Source organism: Podarcis cretensis, assembly GCF_951804945.1.
Source record: "Podarcis cretensis genome assembly, chromosome: Z".
NCBI lineage: Eukaryota > Metazoa > Chordata > Lepidosauria > Squamata > Lacertidae > Podarcis > Podarcis cretensis.
Window position 1 is genome coordinate 47,513,031 of NC_137184.1, and position 8,399 is coordinate 47,521,429.

The following is an 8,399-nucleotide window of genomic DNA, read 5'->3' on the forward strand; positions in this document are numbered from 1 at the left end:
TTGTGGATTAATATGGAGCCTCTGTTGGGGGCAGATTAACCTACATTTGTCTGGTGTGGGAGTCTTGAAGCTCGCAAACCTCTGTGGATTCAGGCTTTGGCTCTAAACTGGGAATCAGACCTTCAGGAATGGAGGTGCTCAAGGAACAGTGATACTAAATATCTGGAAACCGGAGTTCCCTCAAGGCTGGATGTTTCTTACTCTGTTGTGTGTATTTTCTGTTGTACATCCATGCGCAGTAGTGCACTAAGCATCTTCTCTCTCCCCCCTCCCCCCACAGTGCTCTTCTGGTCCTGGAGTTATTGCACTCCCAGAGGAGTCTGGAATGCAAGGAGCACCTGGTGTCCGTCTTACTGTTCTGCAAACCAGCTGGAAGCAAGGGCAAAGCAAACGGCAACTGGAAGAGAGAGATCCTGTTAAGTGCCACATCTTTTCCTGAGCCTACTGTTAAGCCCTGCAAGCCCCATCCAGGAGCCTGAGAAGAGGCCAAGGAAGTGCTCCACCCATGGCCAAAGACACTTCCTGCCCTTCATAAGCATTCTCCGGATTGATGGGGTTTTGGCCTGGCCGCGATAGGTCAGAGAGCTGTCTGAAGGGGGAGGGCATTGAGCTGGCATCACCCCTCCAGCTGATCTCAGCCTCACCTCCCCTCAGACTCAAGTCAGACACCCTGTGGATGGGGTGAGAAGATGGTCTGTGAATCATGTGGCTGTCTGAGTTGAGAAGTCCCTCCCCTCTTGAGCACTTCCCTTGTTCCTTTTCTGATGGGAGCAGGTGGTGGTGGAGGAGGAGGAGGCTGAGGGAAGTAAAGTTGCCCTGTTTGGGGTGGTGGTGGTGGGAAGCTGTAGAACTCATTATTGACTGTGCACCTGGCCTACAGGTGCCTTCTGGAAGTTAAGGCCCGGTCTGACCTTGTGAAGCCCTCACCTATGTGTTCTTGGGCAGCACTTCCCTGAAACAATGGCTCCCCCAAAGCAGGCAAGCAGGTGCTAAAAGCTGTTGCTAAGAAACCAAAATGACTTCTCTTTGGGTTCGTTTCTGGGCTGTTTTGTGTTGCAGCTGAGAAATGGAAAACCCATATCTGGCCTTAACCAGAGCCCTGATCTGCATTTTCCCTTTTTCTAGTCCAGAAGGGCATTTTTCTACAGATGAACTATTTTGGAGGTTGCTTTTTCTTCTCCTCCCCCTGACATGGGCAGAAGGCAGGGCTTTCTGTGGCAGCCTTCAAACTGTATTATTTGTGTCTCTGTATTATGAGTGCCTTTCCTTCCCTCAGAGATGGCGCTACTGGCAGTAGCTGTTGCTTTTCAAAACTGCATCAAGGACAATGTGGCAACTCCTTGGGTGCATTTGCTGGGGGGTGGGAATGGGAATGGGGAGAGAAGGGCACGGAAGCAGCTTTGTTCTTTGGAACTGGGGCAGGTGGTGGAGTTGCACGTTATAGATAATTACCTGCAAAGCTAGCAGCAGATTAAATAGAAGCTTTTGTAAACCTTGGTGCGGGGTTGGGAAGAACTGTCTATATTTTAATGCAGAATCCTATGACATTATTGGCTAAAAGTGCAGCCTGTTTTCTTGCAGCTTTACACCTTTTGATACCAGACAAAACACTAAAGCACACAAGGCCCAGGGATGGGTGTGAAGATGGGATTATGGGACAGCTACCCTGCTGGGGGGAGGATGGGGAAGGGGTCCTTTCAACCTTGTGCTTTTCAGCAGCTAATTATGAATTGCCAGCAGGACATGTTGGGGTCCTCTAAGCCTTAGAATAGCTGGGTCACAGCTGCCACTGCGGATGCCTTTTGAGCCCTTGCCCACTTTGTGCAGAGCCCTGGCAGAGCAGTGGCTGGCTCAGGCCCACCTCTGCTGAGCAACTGTGACGGCCTTGGGTGGGTTGCCTGCTGTGAGCTTTCACTGTTAAGCTTGGAAGGCAGAACAAATAAAATAACATCTAGGATTCTGAGGGTTGGGGGGACCACTTTATTGCTATGAGAAAAGTACCTTGAGGAACCAGGGAAACTCTAGAGGAGATCTGGTAGCTCCTTGGATAGATGGGAGAATTAAGGGTATCAGAAATGGGGACCGTGGGTGGATTCCTGTCTGGTATGGGCCCGCTCAGGAAAGGGGCGATATTTGCAGGCTATTCTTTCTGCCCTGGGGATGATATGTTTGGAGTCTCACTTGAGCTACTGTAGGCGGGTGGGAGCAGGTGAGGCTTCAGCCCCCTGAAGCACTCTCAGGAAGGGCAAACAGCACAAGCCTTCTCTTCAGCCACTTACTTTCTAAAAAACTTTCCTCAGAGCCTTCCTTAGGTTAACAAAGGTCCTTTGTGGTTAGCACAAGGCAAAGGGTGTGTTCTGAAGCACATGTGCAGAATATGTCAGCTAGGGAGGCATGCCTTGAGGAAGTACCCAGGCTCCCCCTGCTTGCAGCAGCAGCCCTGGTCCTTGGTAGCACGCTCTTGCCGTTTCCTGCTGTGACTTCCAGGCGAGTCACACTAGGTGTTTGCAGGTTCAGCCCAGGCCCTGTCACCTCCCCTAGCTTAGAATGGCACTCCTGTCCTCTCCCAGCACACATGTAGAGCAGTTCCCTGACAGCCATTGCTGTAGTAGTAAGCCTACCTTTAAAAATGAGGGAAGCCAGCAGAGTTGAGCAGCAAGTGCTACGCAGTGGCAGGAACTAAGCTGCTTCTGAGCCAGAGTTGCTCAGGGAAGTCCCCTGCCTCACTTTGCATGGCAGGCCTCAGCCAGGTTGGGCTCGGGGAAGAAGCATAAGTAACATGAAGAACTACATCCTCTAACTTAGAGTTGGTTAATTGTGTAAGAACCGCCACTGCTCTGCTTCACTTCTATGCCTAAGGTGGGCTACATCAAAGCCTTAGGGCCATTCACACTAAAAAAGGGGTCAGTTGGTGATCTAAAGTACACGAAGGATGAACTGATCTGCATTAAGCAATTGTGAGCAGCCTCCCAGAACCCCTTGCTTCTTGTTGCCTTTTCCTCCCCAGTTGCTTCAGAGGACTCTGAGTAAGAAGGTAGGGCTGGTTTTGGTGCCTCAGAATAATTAAAAATGAAGGCAACAGAGTGTGGTGCAGTGGTAGAATGCACTCCTCTTTGATGATCTTGGGCTCATGCTAAGTTAGCTTGTCAAACAGTTGGCGGGGGAACCTTTGGTGATTTGGGAGCAGCAGGGTGGAAGCTACATGTTGGACATTTGTGCGTCTCTCAGGGTGGGCTGCTGAGGCCTCTTCTCCCCAGAAGTAATATCTAGACACAGCAGGTGACCTTCGGCTGGCCTCTTTCCAGGACGGACCTGTGGACTCCATGGGCCATGCTGTGTGTCTGTTCTCCTTGGACTGCTCTGGTACAGTTGATGGCTTGGGGAGAAGCTGGTTCAAAACAGGCTTTTCCCTGTTTCTCCCGAGGAAGTGATCCCTCATGCTAATGCTCTATTTTGCTTTTGTCCCTTTTGTAACCCGCTTTGAGGTTTTTTCTACAATCAAGCGGTATATAAATTTTATGAAATAAATAATAAATAAATTGTAGCAATACAGTCTCTACCAGCGATCCCCCCCCCAAACTGTGTGGAATGTGCTGGAGGTCAAAACGTGACAAATAAATATAATCTCTATTATCTGCCAGTGTCATAGCATTTCTTGCTTCCTATCCCTGTAACTAGTCAGGAAACAGGGATTCTGGTGAATGTGTCTGCCAATTGAGTATGGGAGAAGCTTTGACCCCATGGCAAAAGTTGCTGTGCTGGGTGCGATCATCTTGCCTGCTGGTCTGGGCCTAGTATTGGAGATAAAAGTCCATGGTTCAACACATGCTGGTTGCAGAGCTTAAGCCTGGGGCAAGTTATGGCACAGCGACTGTGTCTGAGCACAGTGTGGACTGCATTTGCCACACCAGTCAGTCCATGCAGTGAGTCTTCCCCTCACCACAGGTGTTAAGTTGGAGGTGGGAGCTGCAAAAAAATTAAACGGTTCTGTTATGTGAGTAGGGATCATAAGTTGGCCTGCCGAAGGACAGATCTATTTAGTTCAGGACTTGTCTCCCAAAAGGAGCCGCCACCCAAGTGCTCTCATTGTACAGGGAGAACCAGCTCTGTCTGTTCTGATGGTGGAAGTTCTGTTCTTTGCTAGTCTGCCTAATAAAAGGTAAAGGTACCCCTGCCCGTACGGGCCAGTCTTGACAGACTCTGGGGTTGTGCGCCCATCTCACTTAAGAGGCCAGGGGCCAGCGCTGTCCGGAGACGCTTCCGGGTCACGTGGCCAGCGTGACAAAGCTGCATCTGGCGAGCCAGAGCCGCACACGGAAACGCCGTTTACCTTCCCGCCGGTAAGCGGTCCCTATTTATCTACTTGCACCCGGAGGTGCTTTCGAACTGCTAGGTTGGCAGGCGCTGGGACCGAGCAGCGGGAGCGCACCCCGCCGCAGGGATTCGAACTGCCGACCTTTCGATCGGCAAGCCCTAGGCGCTGAGGCTTTAACCCACAGCGCCACCTGCGTCCCGCAGTCTGCCTAATAGCTGTTACTAAACCTATTCCTCAAGGGAATAGTTTGTGCGTGTTGCATCTGGCACTCTCCACTTCCACCTGGGAAAGGAGGTGGGACCTGCTCCAGCTCTAGCTCCAGCTTCACCCAGGAGCAGCTGAGAGAGAGCTGCTTCTGAGATGGAAGGAGCTGAAAGCCAAGTGCAGCAAGGAAATCCAACAGATTAGCCACTTCTGGGGGCAGTGAAGTGTACAGTTGATGTATTTTTGGAAGAGAGAAAACCCCACTTATTAAAGGTGGAGGGCGGAATTATCAACATATTGAGTGACTTTGCCAGTGGCCAAGCTCCCAAAAGTGTTGGCAGCAGTGATTCCATTCCTTGGATATACAGTGGTACCTCGGGTTAAGTACTTAATTCGTTCCGGAGGTGCGTACTTAACCTGAAACTGTTCTTAACCTGAAGCACCACTTTAGCTAATGGGGCCTCCTGCTGCTGCCGTGCTGCTGCTGCATGATTTCTGTTCTCATCCTGAAGCAAAGTTCTTAACCTGAGGTAATATTTCTGGGTTAGTGGAGTCTGTAACCTGTAGCGTCTGTAACCTGAAGCGTATGTAACCCGAGGTACCACTGTATAGTGAAAAACCATTTTGCAAGCCCCCAAAAGCTACCCAGCAAGCCTTTTCATTTTTTTAAAAAAGCAGTGAAATAACTGCCTTGTGCCATCGGCATGATTTAGGCTAGTGTGACAGCAGAGTTGGTTCGCTCTGCTGCCTGTAATTTCTCTCTTGACAAATTGGGAAAGGGGAGGGTGCAAGCAGGAACAAGGAAGAGGAGCCTCCCCTCCTGCTTTGTGGAGTAAACGAGTGAGCAGCTGTGGTTCAGCCAACAGCCGATGACTCCTTGGAGCAGGCTGCATTCCAGCACAGAGAGCTTCTCTTTGTAGGCCAGCACATTCCATTCTTTTCCTCCCACCAGCAGGACTGGGAGCAGCCTCTGCCTGCTGCCTCTGTCAAGACAGCCGCCTGCTCCCTGTGGTAGTCAAGGTAGGTAGCTGCATTTGCCTGTTCCACCCTCAGGAAGCCGAGCCAGCTGTGACCTACTGTCTGGTGCTGTACATAGCCAGATGGAGCCTATGCAGGTCTGTGGAAAACTTGAACTCTATAGACTGGTCTGATCACTCCAGTCAACCAATCAATGTCTTACCTGCAAAGTTGCATGCTGTATCCTGAGTTGCTTTTAAACCTCAGCATTTTGCATAAAGAAAAATAATCCTAAGTCATGCTAATACAGAAACTTGGCTCAGTTAAGTGTCAGTGTAGCCAAGGAAGGGGCCAAGAGCTGCGTATGTTACTGGGGGAAAAGAGTTAAAAGTGGGTATTTGTAATGGAATACTCCTGCACGCCCCATGGCCGCCTCCGGCAACTGGAACAGCTACACAGCATTCCTGGGAAGGTGTTCTGGGACTCACAGCTGCTCTCTTGTGAGTACCCGGTAGCAGAGTAAAGCAGCGCAGACAGGTGAGGAGGTATCTGGGCATACCTACTTTATTTCTACCAATTACAGATTAAAGAACATAACAAACAAACATAACACGTATGAGAGGAGCAGCCCTCATACAGACATCCTGTCTTGTCGCAAGACAGAGCCAGAGCAGAAAGAAAAAGTACAATACTGTAGTACCAGAGACAGAAGTCACACAGACAGGCTTCCTTTCTCACGGAACAGAAAGTAAACAATAGGATCAGATGATCCTTAAAATGGGAGGAGGGAAATACTAACAGTTTGCATACATTCTTCTCTTATTTTACTTATACTCTGCAGTTTAGGTCAAGGATGGGGAACCAGATGCTGACCTCCAACTTCCACCAGCCCCTGTAAGCACTGCCAGTGGTCAGGGATAGTGGGAGGGAGGAACTCAGAAACCTCTGGAGGAACACAGGTTCTTCATCTGAGCCTTAGACACAGGAAAGGAGACAGATGGGTTTGGGGGGAATAGCTTGATGGAAGGGATGGGGAATGTGACTTTTTAGTTGCTGTTTGACTCCCAGCTCCCATCTGCCCCAGCCAGCCTGTCCGCTGCCCAGAAATGATGGGAGTTAGAGGAAGATAGAATCGGGATTCAAGATGACCTGCACAGATTGGGGAACTGGACAAAACAACCAACCAACATGAATTTCAGCAGGGGACAAAGTCAGGGTTCTGCACTTAGGCAGGAATCATCAGATGCACAAATATAGGATGAGGACATCTGGTTTGACAGCAGCACATGTGAAAAGGATCTAGGGGTTAAACTTGGTAGACGTCAAGTTTAACATGAGTCAACAGTGTGGTGCAGCAGGGCGGGGGTGAAGCCAATGCAATTCTAGGTTGCATCAAGAGAAGTCTAGTGTCCCGATCAAGAGAAGTAATAGTTCCAATCTCTTCTGCCTTGATCAAACCACACCTGGAATACTGTCTCCAGTTCTGGGCTCTACATTTTAAGGACACTGACAAGCTGGAACATGAGCAGAGGAAGGTGACCAAGATGATAAAGGGTCTGGAAATCAAAATTTATGAGGAATGGTTGAGGATGTTGGGTATGTTTAGCCTAGAGAAGAGAAGTCTGAGAAGTGATATGATAGCTGTCTTCAAATATCAATTAAGGGCTGTCACATGGAAGACTGAGAAAGCTTGTTTTTTGCTGCTCCAGAACATATGACCCAAACCAAACTGCAAGAAAGGAGATTCTGACTAAATGTTAGGAAGAACTTTCCGATGGTAAGAGCTGTTCCATATTGGAACGGACTACCTCAGAAGAAGATGGTGGGTTCTCCACTGGAGGCTTTTAAGCAGGTTGGATGGCCATCTGTCAGGGATGTGATTCCTGCATTGCAGGGGGCTGGACCAGGTGACCCTTGGAATCACTTCCAATCCTACAGTTCTGTGATTCTATCCTTGGTTAAATACAAGGAAAGGCCCCTTTTGCACATGAGATGGCAACCCTGTCTGTCATTTCTAGTTAAAAGGGTTAGGTCCTAAGCTAGATGGATAAATAGTCCGACATGGTATAAAGAAGCATGCTATGTTCTCTGTGCTTGGATGAGAATAAGGTTTTTCTCTCCTCAAAAGTTCCATGATTGGTGGTGGCAAGCAGCAGCAGCAGCAGCAGCAGCAGCCCAGATCTTCACTGCTTCCAACAAATCAGCAGTTATTGGAGATGCGGTGCCACCTGGTGGTCAAGAATTCCAGGAGAGATTTCAACTCCCACCCAAACACAATACGCAGGACATTCTCCATCTGGCTGGCCAGGGACATGTTTTCACTTATGTGAGCACTGGTACATTCTGTTATAGTTAGTGCTTTGGCTGCTTAAGCAGTAGCCCATCTCTGCTTGAGGTTAAGTGGTAGCACATTTTGGCAGAGCTGTAGCTCGTACAGCTTTTGATTTCAAGCCTTGTTTGCCTCTGGAGCTGCATTATTGCTTCATTCCCATTGTGTCATTGAAGTCAGTTGCGTGACACCTTGCCCTTAGCAGCTATGCTGAAAGTTCAAATGGGTCTTAAGGGCAGCCAGATAATTGTGTGCCCTTTCCATGAGACGTCTGCTGCTGCTGCTGCTGCTGTCTGAACCTAAATACCACCTAGAAGCACTGTGGAAAGTTTCCTGTTAAGTGGGTTCAGATTCCATGCTAAGCATTTAGTATATAGCTTCCTCCTTTAAGCTGTGCCATCCTCTCCTTCACCCCAAGATCTTTGCCCATACCAAAGCAACATTTGCAAGCCTATGTTTTTAATAAAACTTGGACTGCAACCTCATTACAATTTATTTAAATCAACTCACTTCCAAAGCAGGTTAATTAATCAGCAAACTAAATCTGCACACCAGTAAAAGTGCTTTGAAAACAATAGGTATGCTTTCCTTCTA

The 8,399-nt window shown here is 48.9% G+C and overlaps 1 protein-coding gene and 1 long non-coding RNA gene across 2 annotated transcripts in view; one reads left to right on the forward strand and one right to left on the reverse strand.

The window, feature by feature from the left end:
• FOXO4 (forkhead box O4) overlaps positions 1 to 2,280 on the forward strand; it is a 27,603-nt gene extending 25,323 nt beyond the window's left edge. Inside the window, exon 3 of the mRNA XM_079962809.1 lies at positions 281 to 2,280. The gene's annotated coding sequence lies outside the window, so the exon portion shown is untranslated. The remainder of the gene's footprint in view (positions 1 to 280) is intronic.
• On the reverse strand, positions 1,490 to 7,462 carry LOC307208338. Its single transcript, XR_013835107.1, has 2 exons — positions 4,524 to 7,462; positions 1,490 to 4,149 (listed from the first exon to the last, which is right to left on the reverse strand). It is a non-coding gene; the product is annotated as an uncharacterized lncRNA (long non-coding RNA).
• Between the last annotated feature and the right edge of the window lie 937 nt (positions 7,463 to 8,399).